This window comes from Anoplopoma fimbria, chromosome 24, assembly GCF_027596085.1.
Source record: "Anoplopoma fimbria isolate UVic2021 breed Golden Eagle Sablefish chromosome 24, Afim_UVic_2022, whole genome shotgun sequence".
NCBI lineage: Eukaryota > Metazoa > Chordata > Actinopteri > Perciformes > Anoplopomatidae > Anoplopoma > Anoplopoma fimbria.
In genome coordinates, this window is record NC_072472.1 from 22,565,995 (window position 1) to 22,582,417 (window position 16,423).

The window sequence follows — 16,423 nt, forward strand, 5'->3', positions numbered from 1 at the left end:
TTAACGCTTTTATTTTGCAATCGTTTTTTAATTTTACAAACACAATTAAAAAGGAGATAAATGTCATTGCCTTATCGGTGCGATGATCTTAACATCTTGATGCTCTTTGGCCTTTTTCTGTTAGCGGCCAGCTTCCATTTTTAGTTGTGCTGGTCAAACCATTGTGTGTGTGTGTGTGTGTGTGTGTTGAGGGTGGGTGTGCTGTTTCTATGCACACTGGATAATTGTGCAGGGAGGCATGTGCCCTTTCCAGGGCAAGCTCCTCATGCCAGTAGTTCAACCGCCTGCCGAGCCCTCTCTCTCTCTCTCTCTCTCTCTCTCTCTCTCTCTCTCTCTGAGCCTGATGCTGTTGCCCATGTGGGACTAATGGAGCAAAGCACCCCGTAAAAAGATCTGTGTTTATATGTGGTGGAGGGCCATGGGGGCACTGCTGAATCATCCTCACATGCCCACAAACAGATCTACACAAAGTCACTTCCACATGAATGTTAACATGCAACATGAACACTCCCAGGGTTCTAAAGTGATGGTCTGGGTCTCAGACGCAGGGTCACTTGTGCAGATTTGACTGTCAATGAAAATCTATTGGAAGTCCTAATCTCCATTTGTGCCACTTGCTGCTAAGCCTGGCTGAATCTTAAAAAGAAGTTCATTATAAAATGATTTATGAGTCCCGTTATGTACGTCTGGCTCGCAGCATTAAGGCCGTCAACTAGTGATGCATCTAAGTGGTCTGTTGTATGAAACGGTCTATAACTTCAAGGTGACCTCAGTATGATACACAAATACTTATTTGTATTACTTCATGGATGGATTGCTAAGTGGGCCTTCTGAGTTAAGGCCAAGGCCACCTGTACCAGAACTAACGTCTAACATTTCTTGTTGGAAAGGCAGCCAAAAATGTATCATAAAGAGACAAAAAAGACGATGTAGAGAAAAGAAAAGTCCAAAAACAGAAAAGAATTACCACAAAGAGACACAAAATGACCACAATGGGACAAACAATGACCACAAAGACACAAAAAACAACCACAAAGGGACAAAATACGGTGAGAGAGAGACAAAAACAACTACACTAAGATAAAAGAGGACAACAGAGACAAAAGAAAACACCCACAGAGAGAGACAAAAAAACAACCACAGTAAGACAAAAATAATCAAGCACAAAGAGGCAAAAAACAACTACAAAGTGATGCAAAACTGCCACATAGAGACAAAAAGTGACCACAGAAAAGAAATGAAACACAATTAACACAAATCAACTAGAAAAAGAGACACCAAAAGGATCAGAAAGGGACCCTGAATGGTATTTAGGTGTAGTCTGCCACTAATTAGTGTTTTGAACTGGTCATGGGCCTTTTTTTTTTTTTTTTTTTTTACAAAAAACCTGCTCAAACGAGGATAACCTTTCCTCCACCTACTGTCCTCTGGGTCCACAGCAGTGTCTGGGGGTCACCTACTAAAGCAGGCAGGGTAAGCTGATTAGCCCGCTGTCTTTCTGGAGATCATGACAAGACGACAGCTTGTTTTTAGCCGCCGCTGACAGTAACAAGGCTGCATGGAGGTCAAAAGTAGGTCACACCTACGCTGGACAATAGAAGGCCCCCGTCTCAGAAGGTCGCTTGGGACATTTAGGTTTGGGGCTCATGTTGTGACTTTATTAATATTCCTGTATCAGATAAATCATTTTCACAGGCCTTATTTATGTGCTTGTTGCGAACCTTTCGATATGAAAGCAGAGATGCAGTTATTTTTGACGACATCAAGTATGAACATGTGTTCATTCGTTTTGACAAACATCCTGGAGCTCCATTGTGACCCACCTGACCCACCATACTACTAAAGTAGTTTGGTATCATTTGAAACTACTTCAAGGAAATTATAGCTCAACAGTTCAACAGTTGAGTACAATAGCAAATTAGTATTTTTTCTGATTTGCGTATTTCAATAAATATTTGATTTGGCTTTGCATCTACTGCGCTACGGCATCAGAGACAACAAAGTTTGCTCCCAGGTGGGATAAGTTTAGCTCTAAAGCGCTAAACGAGAAAAAATAAAGTTCTTGACAACCTTAAAAGAAAAGTTTTTAGTTTTGTTTTCTAACTGAGAACTTCAACAAAGAATTGCAGAGGAGCACAGACGAGAATCTACGCTCCTTTTTCAGAAGTGCGACAGTCAAAACAGCACCGATCCGGTGCCTATTTAGCTTCCTCTCCACATGCAGACGAGAGCTCACAAAGATAAAAAGCTGTGTGTAGAGGAGAAACTCTGTGTGTTTCTGATAGCTTGTACTCTAGCTACATCCTTGTACAAATGCAAACTGAAGGGGTGATCTGTTCTTCAGGCTGAAAAGGTAGAAATGTGATGGAATCTTTAATAAGAATCCCTGTCAGTTAACCGAAATCCATCCATGTACTTGTGGAAACATGCCTTTCAACTGCTTCTGACAAAAGCTTGTGTATGTGAGGCATGTCAGTGGAGCTCCAGATATACAGAGCGTAATGCGTAACTTAATGCCAATCTAACTAGGCCAAGCATGCCAAGGGTCCAAAATATCAGAATAGTCGAAATAGAATCCAAAGTTGACAATACATTTTTCCAGGTGATTCGTTTAGCGCTATGACTTTCCAATAAATGCAGCGCTTGAGATTTTCTGGTCTGACAGAGCTAATGGAGTTTAGCGCCCCCCCGTCCCTGTGCTCCTCCTTAATGCGGAGAGTATTAGTGCAGATTAGGTGCCTAAGTGAGCTTGACGTAGACGTTAAAAGCTTGAGAGGTCTGACGTGGAAACAGCTGTCCAGGAAACACATGACCCCCCCCCCACTCACAAAGACAGGCACTGCGGTTCCTCTGCATTATAAACCAGGCTAGCAAACACGAAGAACAGATCAGTTATGACTTCTGACTAAAAAAAACAACAACGTTCAAATCATAGTTGTGATGTAACGATCCATAGATCTTGATCTGTTAAATCAGCTACGATATAAAATCATTAATGCAAAGTGGAAACATCTACACATATCATCATCTTTAACACACGGCTTTATTTTAAAATTCCCACGGTATGTCTGTTCCACCATTTGCGTCTAAATCCGCCATCTAGGGATAAAAAAATATATATTTTAAATATGTTTTTTACACTGAAATGTTTTACACAAGTAGTAAACTCCCTTGAGGAATAACTCATCCTGCGTAGGTAACTGCGTAGGCAGCGGGATATAACATTGTATCGTGATGAAATTTGTGATTTACACTCCTACCAGATATCCGTTAAATCTGGAAAGAAACTTTTAAACGCATGCAACATAATTGAGAATTTATATCTGCAAAAATGTTACATTTTCTGACAAACCTGTTTGAGACATGTTAAAAGTGTCCGTGTCTCATACATGAAGTAAGTATTTTGAAAAAACTTTTCACTGATTAAAATGTCACCCTCTGTGGTTAAACATCTTTTCACTGAAAAAGCAGGATTTAAAATGACACGGAGTAATAAAGCAGACACCGTAATGCTCATATGCAGTCTGTAGTCATTTGTGTAAATTAATAAACTATTTTCATAATGGATTTAGTAATTTTTCAAGGAAAACTGCCAACATGTGCTTGTTCCAGCGTCTCCCATGTGAATATTAGTTATTTGTGACGTAATCTCTAATAATAAAAGGATTCACTTTGGACTTTGGACTATCGGACAAAACCGAAGACTGAAATTGTTCAAGGCGTCATCATTTTCTCAAACAGCACTTTATAGACGTTCAATTGATTATCCCGATACACATAACAGTGATATATATATATATATATATATATATATATATATATATATATATATATATTTGAGCAATCTACCAAACAACTGCTTCCTTCTGGGCAACCTTTCAGCAGAGGCTGTGTCTTTTTCTAACCGGGCTACAGCATCAAACAGCTGGACCGTCCGGCTGAAGAATGTGAGCTTGGTGAAAGCTCAGGAAGTGCTGACCGTGTGTTATGAGAGCAGTGTTTCCCATCTGTCCTCCGGTCTGACTGAGACATCCTTCAATGATCATCCTCGTCCTGTCTGTGTCCCTCCTTCAATAGCCTCTGAGGTCTTGCCTCAGAGGCTATTGGTATTTACATCAATGGTATTTACACCAATGGTATTTACATCTTATTAGTTTAGTCACTGTAAAAAGGGACACAGCTATTTTTAAACCAGATTAAACTATGTTGCACCAATCTTTAAATTGGCTTAAAATCAAGAAAGATTAAAGTCTCTTTAAATGTCAGTTTAGTTTTTAAACCTAGACTTAAATATAATTATCTTCCAATTTACTCCAATTTTAACTCTAATCCAGGATTAATTTCAAATTTACACTTGAGGTTTAACTTTTAAAATGGCTGCCTTTTTGACATGGATTGAGCAAAAATAATTATGTTTCTAGAAGAAAGTTAAGGGACAGACTCAACCCTACTGAGTTTAATGATGCTCTTACACGTGAAGGAAAAGAAAAACACAAAAACGCAAAACACTTGGCTATGAATATTTTACATCGAAACCCTTGAATTGGATTTGCAACAGTTACACCACTTTTTTCAATAAAAGTTTGAATAGATTTACGTAGGCAGAGTTCCCTCTGGTTAACAGTTACGCCCTGTATATGTCCAGGGCCTTTTATTGTGAAGGGTAAGAACAGAAGTAGAGAATCTGGTATTGATGTGCAAATTATTTACAAAAATAACAGAAAAAAACCCACGCATTTTTCATCACCTCCTGTTATTTGGTGATACTGTTCCATTAATATGTTTTTCCCAAAGAAGGAAAAATGGGAGCATCTCTGCCAAGCCATCATGACGTTAGCCTAACTAACTGTTTAGCTAGCTAGCTAGCAAACAACATAATATTATTGTTAAAGTGGCCCTATTATGTTTTCCACTTTTTCCCTCTTCTTTAGTGTGTTATATATATATTTTTACATGTTAAAGGTCCGTAGAGTGTAAAACCTGAAGTCCACGCCTAACAGGAGGCTTTGCTTTCTGGAGGGAGGAGCAAGCCAGAGCATTTCAGAGAGAGGGTGAGAAGAGGTGCTGCAGGACAGCCAGGATGAGAAAAACAAGGCGGATTATGAGCATTAACACATATAAACATGTTGTAACTGTAACTTGAGATAAAAATATGCATCCGAAAAATAGCATTATAGGGCCTGTTTAAGAAATATAGAGTAGCTGAAAGTTGACGGTCTTTTTTCTAGCGCTCTAACTAGGTCCTGACGGAATGCAAATGTATTTATTCATGTATGTATTTCAAAAAGGGAAAGCAAGCATCTTCATATTGACTAAACTCCATTATATTTTGGTTTAAACTGGATTTACTCATTTTAAACTTAGTTTAGCTAAAATCTGATTGAACTTTATCTTAGATTTAATTAATCTTTGTTGTGTCCTACTCTCTGGCACACTAGAGCCATGGCCGGGTCTGTGTGATGTGTGTGATGTTAGATTATTAGCTTTTAAACCATGCAGGTGCTCGGTGACCTACATATGGCATGAATTACATGTCTCGGTTTCCCTTCTCCGTGTGGTTCTTCTTGGTTGGACACATCTCCTCTTAATCTTTGCATGCCGTCCTCATGATGGGAGCCGGGTTTTTTTTCTGTAATCTTGGTGTAATGCCCTCAAAAAGCCCACAGGTTCTTTTTACATCTCTGAATAATACAATAGGCACAGAGGAGCTATGTATTTCTTGTGTAATGAATCCCTCCTTCTCCTTTCTGTTGTTCCCCCTGGGAATAAAAACGCACTTGTTTCGTGCGCCGCTGTTTGCCGAATCCGAAGAGAGGTGAGGCGCCGCCATAAATAGAAAGGTTCAATTAAGCAACCTGGTGATATTCCCCCGTGGAACATCTCTGCCTCGTGCCTGTGGAGAATATTCCCACGCCCCCTTTGGAGGCTCAGACATCAAAGTACGAACACCCCAGATTCACTTCATATCAACCGGTTGCTCTTCTCCAAACTCCTCACGTATTCCGGTGCTGCTTGAGTCGCACAGAGCCTCTCAGGTGAGTCTGGCTCTCTGCGCATAAATGTCCAACCGTATAATATTCTTTTACTTCATTTTGTATTCATTATTCACTTCATTTATGAAATGCTGGATTCAATTGATTCCCCCAGGAGGAGTGTTCATTTCTTCCCTGGCCCAACGCTGGTCATATCCTGCTCTGTGACCAGCACAGACAGTCACATCAAACACTGACACCTCCAAGGCCGTGTCCTCCACATGATAGATATTTCACCAGTTTATAGATATGACAACATGAGAGACGCCCTATGTGTCACACATTTTCAGTGCTCCATTGCAGCCAGCGCGCGTTTAGCGGAGTGAACATGTGCATCCAGACACACGTGCAGAGCCAGGTGCATGCTATGTATTCCATGTGCGTGGCTACTGTTACATGAACAACGCGACCTGGCTGCCGTATTCAGCACCAATGTTTCCAGTTCAAACGGAGGTAAGGGAGCAACAATGCGACTGGTGAGGGGTGTGGTGGAGATGGGAAAGAACGTAAATGCTGAGGGAGGCTGAACATTCATTATCACAGCACACTGCTGGATTATTTGCTACCTCTGAATATGGGAACTAGTGTTCATCACATCAAAACCTCACCAGAGTCAACAAGAAAAAACTGAAACAAGCAAACAAACCGCTCATTAGCAATGCATATCGGCGTGTGGTAACAAGTTATGAGACTTATAGAATTCCCAAAGCAACAAGTCGGTAAACATCGATATCACATTGTGAACCTGTAAATGCCAATGGTAATGTCCACAAAACAACATTTATTGCCACTATTGCTCTTTAAGCGCAATTAAACTTCATTAGACACGATGCTTCTTTTCCTCAGTTTAATATGAGGCTGCACTACTGTCGTCATTAATAATCTGCTGTTCAACTGGTTTTTAATTAATACATTCATCATTTAGTCCAAAATCATGTCCATGGTCACATTTACAAAGTTTCTCGTTTTGTCCGACCCAAATCCAAACATACAAGAGATACACAGCAAATCGGCACATTTGAGAAGTTGAAGCCACAGAATGTTTGACATTTTTGCTTTCAAGGAGCAGTGTGTAGGATTTAATTGTTTCAGCTCTATACAAATGCTTTTTAGCACTAGCTAAAGTAAATACAGACTTTTTACTTTGTTTTCCACAGTTACTTCATGTGTTCCACCGTCCATCACTGCAAAGTACTTCTATTGATACACTTTGGTAACTTGGGTTTGCTACCGATAGCTACCGAGAGAAACAAAAGCGCTATCCATCAAAAAAATGACCTGAATAGTTAGGAGTTTGTTATTCTACAAAAATGCCTCAATGCTAAAACTGAGAAGTTTGCGTCATGGAACTGACACATGTATTTAATGATCTTAGATTATTTGATCACACTGTCCTTTAGAAAACCCCAGATGGACAGATAAAGACCTGCCCTTCACAATACATGACGTGTTAAGAAGGTTGCCAGGTCTCCCGTGGGGTTTCACTTGTGCATCCCTTCAAGGAGTCTCTGTTGGAATTTTATCCGCTGAAAGCACACAGGACATCTTTTAAACGTTAATGTTCTTGGCCGCTGAGTTTCTGCTCACATTCCTTAAAAGTTCAACGTGAGCCCCGAGCACCTTGTTGCCAAGGAAAGGGTCATTTTTCCAGAGTGTTCTAGGGGAAATATTGAAAGGTAAATAAAAGGTAAAGGTAAAAGGTAAATAAAAATAAAATAAAACCAAGCCAATTGTGCTGTGAGAATTAGAGAATGATGTCACAATGATGTCATTATGAGGACGACTTAATAAAAAGTAATAAAAACAACGAATGGTCACTGTTGTTTTTAAATGGTTATTCACTGTAAAAAATATTTAATACAATAAAGTATCTCGTAATCCCTATGTTAAAATCTTTTAAGTGGAATATGATAATGTTATTTAAAAAGGAGACAGGATTGTGATCATTACTAACATTACCCATTTAACCATGCACTGTGACACTGGGATGCTGGCTGGATGTGAGAAAAAAAAAAGTTGAGGCCATTGCCGAAGCCCTCTCATGTCTTGCATGCTTCACCCCCGAGGAGATGCTAATTTCCATTTGATAAAAGTCTATGATGTCAGCGGGGACACAAAGCCTGACAAATTAATTCATAAGAGCATCACATATTACCATAAGCTTCTTTCTGAGAGACGATTACAGCCGGATCCCAGACAAAGCTCCAGTTCCCATAGCAATATTGTCGATATTTCCATAGTAACTAGATTCTTTTTTTTCTTTTCTGTCTTACTTGCTGATTTCCAACCCCCACCCCCTCCCCCCCCATCAGTGACCAACACTTGACAGGATCCCACCTGTTTTGGTAGCTGTGGGAGAAAGTGACTAAACAGACCTCAGAGGATAGGAAGCTAGTGACATGATGACAAAGAGGGAGAGGTTTTAGGGCTGAGCTGGCAGGGAGAACGACCCCCCCCACCGGTTGTACTGTCACAGCTGTGATCACCCACCAGCGCGTGTGTGTTCCACTCTCCTCTCCCCACTCACACCTACTTTTACCTCCCTGGTGTCGGTGTGTTGTGACAGCTCTGTCGAAAAATTATATTTCAGATTACCGCATTTCATGAAATTAAATAAAACATGGTACGATTCAAAGTTGAGTAATCTCTTTGTTGGATCGACTGGGGAAATCCCTTTCTTATTGGTTAGAGAAAAACAATTTAGTTCTTTCTTTTTTTTTTTCATTAGGTACCCAAGCCTTCAACACCAGACCTTTGCTCCTCTGAGCTTGAGCTGAACTACAGAAGGATGTAGTGACAAGCATAAGGCATTCGATAGTCGAGATTCACTCTATCTATTACTTGACTTAAAGCGCCTAAGGGGGAACTGTCACTCTGTGCGAAAACGTCCAAAAATGTGTCAAAAAGGATAAAGTGGAGGGAAATGCACATGTGTAGTTTGTTGAGAGAAGATGAGGCAGACTCTACCACATAAATGCATCAGATGCTCCCTCAGCTGCTGAGCAAATGTCACCACGTTTGAGCGCATAAACCGATGGACCCGGAGCAGCTTGTCAAGCGCGTGTAAAATATGCAGCTATATTAAACCTACGTAGAAATGTATCACATGCTGAACAGGGGTGAAGTGGTCCATTAAATTTAACGGTTACCTATGTGGAGCATGACGGTATTTGGGTCATAGTTTGAATGGTTTCCTGAAAACGCCAGCTTCTTTTCCTTCCCAATCATGTCTTTGATGTGGCTGGTAACCATAAATCCCAAAGTAGTTTTTACGCCTTGTTTTTTGCGCGGAGGAAACAAATGAGATTTAAGGTGTCAAAGGGGACACATAGTGCTCATTTCCAGGTTCATATTTGTATTAAGGGTCTCTAATGGAACATGTTTACATGCTTTAAAGATCCAAAAACACATAGGTTTTCTCATTCTGTCGGTTTGAATATAACTTTATTCATCCTCTGTCAGAAATGTTCTGTTTTAGCGACCAACTCTTTAAGGCCCGATCCTGAAAAAGTCCAGTCTTCCCTGATTGGTCAGGATTTCCGGGTCCTGCGCATCTGCGCTCTAGGCGTCTCTGCGACGTCTTTGCACCAGGGGAATGATTGTAACGCCACTTGTAGAGTTGTGACATCAAAACATTACAGAAGTCCTGACGACTCGTTTAAAGGAACAGTTTCTGAATGCAAGCTGTGAGCATTTCTCCGTGGATTGAGTGTTTTGATACTTTCATATATATATATATATATATATATATATATACATGAATGCTATTCAGACAGAGCGGAACTAGCTGTTTCCAGTCTTTGTGCTAAGCTAACTGCTAAGCTGCTCAAGGTAGATTCATATTTACAGTACGGACATAAGAGAGTCACAGTGCCTCTTCCTGTGGCCAAGTAGCATACAGCCTGCATAATTACAATGTTCATAGATGAAAGTGGTCAGGCTAACAATGTGTTCCGAATGCTAAGTGGTCTGCATACACTCAGCTTTAAAAAGCACAGGAGAAAAGTAAAGACCTGAAGAGCATGTGGAGGTAAAAGAGAGACTCATACATGTCTATGTACACAATGGAACCTCCTAGTATGGATGAAAGGTCTTCTGAATCATCTAAAAGTTTGCCTTTGAATGAAATTAAGCTAGAAAGACCAAAAGACAGGCCATTCCACCTCTGGAGGATAAACTCATTCTGTCGGACTAAAAGTTGTATCCTGGTATCAGGACTTCATTGGAATGCGTCCTATCTTACCCAGGTGTATTCAAACACGGTTCATCATTCCCCACAAGGGCCTCTTGTGTATTCATTTATTCTGCATTTACATACGAGGCCGCTGCAGGCCCCTGATCTGTGAGTCCGGTGAGGCCGGGGCAACCCATGTGCCTTACTGCTGGTGAGCCCTCTGATCCAGGCAGGGTCAAAGACTGGGCCTGAGCCAATGACAGCGTGGAGAGGGGTGGGGGGTAAGGGAGGGGCCGATGGTGTCACTGAATGCCTGGGAACCTGTCACTTTGTGTCAGTGTTAGCTTCTGCATCTGGCCCCGCTCTCACTTTGACCTCAAGCTCAGTACGACTGGCTCACAGGACTGGACCGCAGAGTGGGAGAAGCGACTTTAACTCTTCCACCTCACACGCAGAGCCTTTATGCTCGCCGCGGCGCTAGTCGCTGCGTTGAGCCATTACTTCACATCAGGGGACGCACAGATTCACTGAATGGCTTTTTGGGAAGTACGCACACATCTAAAAATACTTACTTGTTTTCACAAGACTCGGGTGTCACTTCTTTATCTCCTGTATAAGTATGTTTGTAGATTTCCCATGTAGGCCTTTTAGTCCCTCTAAAAATTACAACATGAAATTTCAGTTGGCATTAACAATGTCTTCAAACCTAAGTTGTTCATAGCCAAAAATGTCTTTATTATTTCCCTGTCTTCTCCTGAGAGCCTGACAAATATATTCACACAGGATTAATTACCATATTTTTCATTGAATTTTGTCGTATTTGTTGCCAGCAAATATAACAAAACCCACATGTACTGACAGCAATAATGTGCACGTGAATTCATGTCAGTCACAAAAGAAATGGATCAGAGCCATAAAACTATCTATTAGACACTGACAAGTGTGAATTATATCTTTGTTTGTATTATATGCTGTGATAAAATGATTTAAACACCTTTTTTATTATATAACATGATGCAACATAACTAACAAAATCTGACTGTTGATTTTCGTCATAAGGAAAAGTGTCACATGTACATTTGGTGTGTTATCACCTTTAAAACACGAGGCTCCTGTTCTTTAGTCCTGCATCCAAAGTTGCTCTTGATAATAATGTATTTAGAGTGAACTGATACTCACTGAATCATCTTTAATGATAACATTACTTGTTCATTAAGTCATGTGAACCATCTTGGCACCGAGATAATCGGTTCTTGGCCGCTGTATAAAAATAGTCCTGTTGTTTGGTGCCACACTGCCTCTTCACATGGTCCCAGCAGCCATGCATGCCAATGGAGACCTTTGTTTCGTGACACAGTTTCAGGGCAGTGGGAGTGAATGGGTTGCTCAATTAAACGGAACAATGGTCGATGGGTATTGTGGCTGAGGACGCATTGACCGTGTGGACCTACATCTAATGAACGAAGATCCAGTCATGAGATCTTCATGGAAAAGCGTGACAGTCTGTAGAGTTCTATTTGAGATGGGGTGTAATTCCAGTATTGCACTCGCTGCTGAAACACCTTCCCCCCCTCCATTAGCTGTCCAGACATGAATTATTAGCAACATGACTGTGTCTGTCGGCTATGCATGATATGAATCAGGGATGCATGATATGGATTTCTTTTTCAGCCGAACCAGTAAACGATCATTTTACATCTTTGTATTTTAAAAAGTAGTTCATAGCCTTTAGTTTATTATGCAAACCTGAGGCGGATTATCTAATATTCCACAGCTCTGACCTAACCTCATAACTGATATTACTATTGATCCATAACAAAAACATTTCTGACTCTTCAAATATTTTTTTCTGGTACAGTTCATCAAGAACTTTAAACATTTTGTGTAAGAATAAAAACAAAATGCTTTTACATAATCCGTCATATCCGACATGTAAATGTATTATAATCTCAATACAAAATAAAGGCTTTGACAGAACCAAAAGCCTATGGCTGCTTAGTCCGCAGATAAAACACAATGACGACGGGCATAAAGTCGACTAATGCTTGTGGGACAGCTATGCTACTTTTAGTGCATGAGGGTGTGGTAGGTTTTTCTATATGTTGGCTTCCATAGAACATATAAAGTTATTAAACGTTTGGCATGATAATTCAAGCAAGCAAGGAATCTCTGTCTGTCTGTATGTGTGTGGTGGCTATGCCATACAAATGTGTTGGCGAGCCGTTCATCCCGTCTATATTCAATATAAATAGAGTGTCAGTTTAGATGCCTGGAAAAAGGTCTCGGTTATAAAATGTCAGTAAACACCCCTCTCGTGAATTTTTAAGCTTTTATGTGTCTTAATGAAGGTGGTTGCAAACAAGTGGCTCTTTACTTCATGCTTCAAAAATCCTAAAAGCGCTTTGTTCATTTATGAAGATTATCCTTCTGAACAAAACGTGTATCATAAACAGAGCTTATTTTCTGCAATAATCCAAAATCCTCTTTGGCTTTTTTTGTGGAGGGGAACCAGTGTGATGCTAACTTCCTGGTTGGCCTACAAAAATACATCATCCCTTCAGCACTCCCAAAAACTCTGATTCAACAAGGGACCAGGATGCTGGATATACCAACGTTACACCTGCAAAATGATATCCATGCTCTGCTATATAATCGCTGTGGTTATGTCACACCAACCAACTAATGTCACCATGTTTCTGACCACGGGCACACAATCCATCTGGCTTTGATTCACCGGTTATCTATAATTCCATTTTCGGAAAAATGAATAATCATTTACCAGTATCTGCTGAAATATATCATGCATCCCTAATATTAATTCTGCTTCATGAAAGCCCCAAAATGTAAGAATTTAAACACCAATACAAAATGTAACGCATTCACAGCCTTTTTGTATAACAACAACTGGTCTTTTCAATATCAACTTGTAAAATATAAGGTTCTATGTGTTCACTGTATCAGTGACAATGACCATGTCAATACAAAGAGCTAGATGGGAGATAAGAAATGGTGCTACATGTCACATTTCTTTCAGTCCTGAAACTTCAGCTGATGTCAGTGGGGCTTAATGATGACGTGGACGATCGGAGGTAATAACCTACAATCATGAGCTGAGTTCCTCGCTGCAGTGAGAACAGGTCAAACGACCAGGCGCTATTTATAGTGGCTGTCAGCGCCAGCCGGAGCCCCGCAGCAGACGCTAATTGGAACCCCGCCCAGGTAAGAAGTGTGAGCAGCGGTAGCACTCGCTGCCTCTAACAGTCACCCGGGGGAGGCCTTGACCATACCTCATGATCAATTAATTGGCCGCTCATTTTTTCCAGTCCAGGTCAGCCTCTCGAGGGGTGACGGCGAGAGCGCCTTGTCAAAACAGGTCGAAGCGCGGGGCCCCCGAGAGGGTGAGCGGGGGCCTCCCCATGGCGCGGCGTCTCTGTTATGCGAGCAATCTGACGTGCCACACATGTTGGGTGTCCGAGTGAATCGGGGAGCTCAGTGGCATCAGCTTAGAGGAGACCTAACTGGACGGGGGTTGAATCCCTGCGCTTGCAGAAAAAAAAAAACTGTGGTGAATCACGCCACACTCTGTGCCAAAATTAGCTCCTCGCCACACAGATGCACAGATGGCATCGGCGGCGCTCATTGCAAATGCCTAACATTCTAGTCCGGGCTGCCTGACCCCTTCCTTAATCCTAATTAGGAATGCAATTTCCACACAGGCCCCTTTTTTTAAAGCATGATGAAACGTTTGTGGCCGTACATACTGTATGGCTGTGCCAGAGGCTTATGGGTAGTATTATCCCACCAGTCCACTGAGGGCGACGCCATTTTAAACCGATCACTAGAGCGGGGGGGGGTTTATGAGTGATTCCTGCTACTGTGCGCTAACCTACATCCTCCCTGCGAGTCAACAATGAACTGGTCAGATAATAATACACGGTGGTAAATCCCTGGATAACATTCTGCTGCCTGTCCTTTCAACCGGACACGTCAAAAAAACCCTCCCCCACCCGCAAACTCACACACCACACACACACACATTAAACGGGAACCCTTTTTCTAAAGCTTTCCATCAGCATGCAACAAAGGATTAACCAATAATTCCTCTACAACGTCTAAAGATCTGGAAACACTCACATCTGCAGATATCGGGCTAATCTGGATGCTGGGGATATACTTTTTTTTGACCAGCCAGCATTTCCTTTACCCTATTAATGCTTGTTTGGCTGGGACACGGACAGAGAGATGTGTGTGGTAGCTGAGCCAATGTGTCCCAGCCTGCAGAGATAAGCACTCATTGTGGAGTGCGTGGACTAACAACGGAACAATAACACAACAGCACACGGCGGAGACATGTTGACTTAGCAGGTCCAAAAGGTTTAATCCGCCTCGCTTCCTGCGATGCGGCCATTAGGAATAACTTTTTATGTATCTCTGCGCTGACGTTTCCTCTGAACTGTTTTCATGAGTTATGTATACCCCCCCTCCCTCCAGCAGCATGGACAGCAGTTCGGTGTTCCTTTAATGCCTCTGCGCCGGGAGTCATCTCATGGAGGCTCGTTGGAACCGAGTGACAACTAACCGAGTATGCATGACTGATGTACAAATGTAACAGTGCATTAACACGCACACACACAACGGGAGCGTAGCCCAACGCGCTCGTGTCTCGAGCTGTGTAGTTCGGCACATTTGTGGCACTCGGGAGCGCAACGTGTGAGATGGCAGCAGGAAGCTTATAAAGTCTTCATAACGGGGCCTCCCGGCGGCGTTTTAGCCCAGTCATCAAGATGCTATCAGCTCTGGAACAGCAGGCCCAGGACCAGCAACAGTATTTCTACAGTCTGCTCTTAACAACAGTGGCGTCCCACGGCTCCGGCCTACTAACCGGTCCTTTGTTTTCCCTCTGGAACAAAAGCCATGTTTGTGTGGTGGAGGTCTGAATACTGGAAGAGTGTGGCGCTTAGATTCACATGATCAGTGTTTGATCACTGATGGAGACAATCGCTTCAGAAGGCAGCTCTTTCCCCACAGCTTTGAAAGCAATAAAATGTGTTATGAGAGCATGATTTTTGTTTTTTCAACAGAAGACTCACTCAACTTTCATTGGATTTGAGAGTTTTCCACAAACCACAAATTACGTCTTTATCCGTCTCCAGCATTAAAAGCCAACGTACTCAATAACTACAGTACATTGTCAGTGAGGGCTATCAATCCTGATTAACAGACTCGTAAAGCTGTTTAAAACGAATACAATGTAAAAGAGAGTTTTAGAGAAGAAGTCTGCTCAGCATCGGATTATTGCTGACATGTCAATAAGCACAATACCAGACAGAAGGGAGCGCCTGCTGACTATATGAGCAAAAACAAAACAATAAAAATAGAAATCAAGCAGCATGATCAAGCAAAGAGTCCAGGTCAAACACATTACCGCTGCAAAGATTTACTCTCTGACAAATATTTCCTTTAGAGCAGCCCCCCCTCACAAATGATGGCAACTGGCCTGCACGCGGTATAATGCTGTGGGAGGCAATTCTGACTGTTTTTCATTGTCCCTTAGTAAGCACTAAGGTGGAGTACGGGAAGAGGAGTGCAGAATGCGAGGTCGCCAAAAGTGTGTGACTGTGAGTGGGATGACTGGTCACAGGTGAAGTGAGCTCTGACAGGCAGGCGTGGTCCAGGGAACCGGGGTCACTGGATGCACCCACGTCTTTCTTTTTTTAAACTTTCAATGGAGAAAGTGGTGGAACCAGGGCGGGATCATTAAGAAAACAACTTTCTTTCTGCTGAGAGCTCTTTTTGATTGTTGTGGCAACCTGTACATAACACACCAAGCAGTTATCCATCATCTACAGTTTGATATTTTACATTTGCTGAAACGACATGGCTTTACACAAAATTTAAGCATGTAAACGTCTAAGAGTTTGTATTTTGTACTTGTTTATTCCAATCTCTGAAATAACTATTCAATCAAAAGGGTGGGGCCGCCTTCCTCATGAGCCACATACTGAAAACAGACTTCCAAATTCCTATTTTGCAAGACACACGACTGGGAGTAAATCATGACTGTTACTCATTATAAGAGACAGTTGTTTATGAACATTATGTGCCTTCTGCGTAGAATAAAAACAATAATAAATATTGAGAAGATCGCAGTGTGCCATTTCCAAGCAGGAATTTGCCAACAAGCAGCCGCCCAAAACAACAAATGTGCATAAAGGCA

General features: G+C 41.7%; 1 protein-coding gene across 1 annotated transcript in view; it reads right to left on the reverse strand.

Annotated features, from left to right (window-relative positions):
• Window positions 1-16,423, reverse strand: part of jam3b (junctional adhesion molecule 3b) — a 35,911-nt gene that overhangs the window by 7,504 nt on the left and 11,984 nt on the right. The gene's annotated exons all lie outside the window — the stretch shown is intronic.